The sequence below is a fragment of the Lactuca serriola genome, chromosome 2 (assembly GCF_051521515.1).
Source record: "Lactuca serriola cultivar US96UC23 chromosome 2, Lser_US96UC23_V15, whole genome shotgun sequence".
NCBI classification, from domain to species: domain Eukaryota; kingdom Viridiplantae; phylum Streptophyta; class Magnoliopsida; order Asterales; family Asteraceae; genus Lactuca; species Lactuca serriola.
The window spans coordinates 190,731,779-190,733,796 of record NC_136409.1 but is presented as its reverse complement, the minus strand read 5'-3'; the positions used below and the strand labels follow the sequence as shown (position 1 = coordinate 190,733,796).

General features: G+C 40.5%; 1 non-coding gene across 1 annotated transcript; it reads left to right on the top strand.

Moving 5' to 3' along the window:
* Positions 1–533: 533 nt before the first annotated feature.
* LOC145091186 (small nucleolar RNA R71) lies at positions 534–640 on the top strand. Its single transcript, XR_013702073.1, has one exon. It is a non-coding gene; the product is annotated as a small nucleolar RNA R71 (small nucleolar RNA).
* The last annotated feature ends 1,378 nt before the right edge of the window (positions 641–2,018 follow it).

The following is a 2,018-nucleotide window of genomic DNA, read 5'->3' as shown; positions in this document are numbered from 1 at the left end:
ACATTTCTTCTAAATCGGCTTTCTTTTCCATAATCGGTTCTTCCTTTTGATAAAATCCCCTCTCTTTCTGCTTGTATTTCTCCTCCTTAGCCTTCTTGTATTCTTCATACGGGATCCATTCCTTCTTCGGTTTCCGCCAATTCTCGTCGTATCGGTCGTCGCTTGAGTAGAACACTTTAGCTTTCTTGTTTCCATTTTCATCCAAGTCACAATCCTTCGTGAGATGAGGCCCTCTACAGTTCTCGCATCCAACTCGAATAGCATGGATTGTTTGATCCATTTTTTTCATCCTTCTATCTAGACTATCGAGCTTAGCCATCACCGCCGCCATGCCATCATTTGCCGAGTTCACTACCCCCCGACTTATTTCATTTCTTGGATTGTGGTATTCTCTAGAATGCTTAGAGAATTCTTCAATTAACTCCTTGATTACCGGGGGTGCCTTCTTCGTGAGCGGGCCTTGTGAATCGAGCAATTGCCTTGTGGTGACATTGACTCCATCATAGAAGATGGAGACCTCTTGTTGGCTATTGAGGTCATGGTGTGGGCAATTTCTAAGAAGACCTTTGTACCTTTCCCAAGCTTCATAAAGAGATTCTCCGGGTTGTTGCTCGAAGTTGGCAATGACTTTCTTCAACTTGGCTATTTTGGAAGGCGGGAAAAAGTGGTCTATGAACTCTTCTTTCATCTTGGCCCATGTGGTGACCGATCTGAGAGGAAGTGACTTGAGCCAATCCTTTGCAACACCCTTGAATGTGACTGGAAGCATGCGAAGTAGCTGGGTCTCACGTGGCACATTTGGTACATTGAAGTAGTCAGCCACATCATTTACTTCATCTAAGTGCTTGTAGGCGTCTTCGTGGTCTTTTCCATATAAGGGAATCTCCTTGAGTTAGGAAAGGATATGACCCTTTAGCTCGAAAGTAGTGGTAGCGGGAATTGCGGGCTACACAAGTCCAAGGCCAGTGTCATCGAGCATCCTCTTCTTCCATTCCCCCATGGGGACTTCATCGATATTAGCCATAGTGATAGCTAAATCGTCTTCAAAATTGGATTCGTGCTCGTACGTGGGTTCTTCTTCTTCCTCGGTCTCGTACTCGGTGTCTTCTTTAACTGGGTCTTCGATTGTCAAAGAGGCGCTGGATGCTCCTGATTTGCTGCTCCTCTTCTTGCTGAAAATGGACTTGAGGTTCTTTAGTGGCGAATTCTTTGAAGAAGCGGATTCTCCAACGGCTTTTCCTTTGCTCCTCCTTAATGCGGATTCCAGGTCTTCGAGAGGAGGGACCAGAGGTGTATCAGATCCTTGGGTCATGAAAGAACTGTAATCAAAACAAAAAACGCGTAAAAAGAACAAAAATAAAAAAATTAAAATTAAAATTGTTAACAGCGATGAACTCGCCGAGTCGGCACGAGTGCACTCGGCGAGTTGAAGGCAAAAACAGAAAAAATTTCTAATTACTTTTAAAAACAGATTTTTATTAAAACTTATACTAATTACTAAATTACCTAAGAATTAACTTTGTGTAAGATAAATCCCACACAAGAAATCGATTAAACTAAAAATTAGTGCTAATTTAAAACCGTTCCCCGACAACGACGCCAAAAACTTGATGTGTGTAAACTCACTTAGTTTTAAACCTACTTTTAATTATAAAATAAACACACAAAGGCAGTGGACCTATCAATTGTGGTATAGCTAAATAAGTAGGGTATCGAACACAGGGAACGGTAAATTAAAACTAAAAGCTAATTTTATCTAAATTAAATAATAAGTAGGGGTTTTCTCTAGTTTTACAAGACTAGAAACTTACTAATTATCACTTAATCTAAAAGCTAGAAAAACAAAGAATTAACTAGATTCAATAATGGGAAGGACTTCTGTTTAGTTCAAATCAATTGATCCTATGGTTGATATTGTGGTAATAGTGCAATGGATTAACGCTTTTGTTGGCTACCGGCTCAAATGATTAGCTTCGCATTCGCTACACTAACCCTTAGTGAACAAACTAACTCAAAGA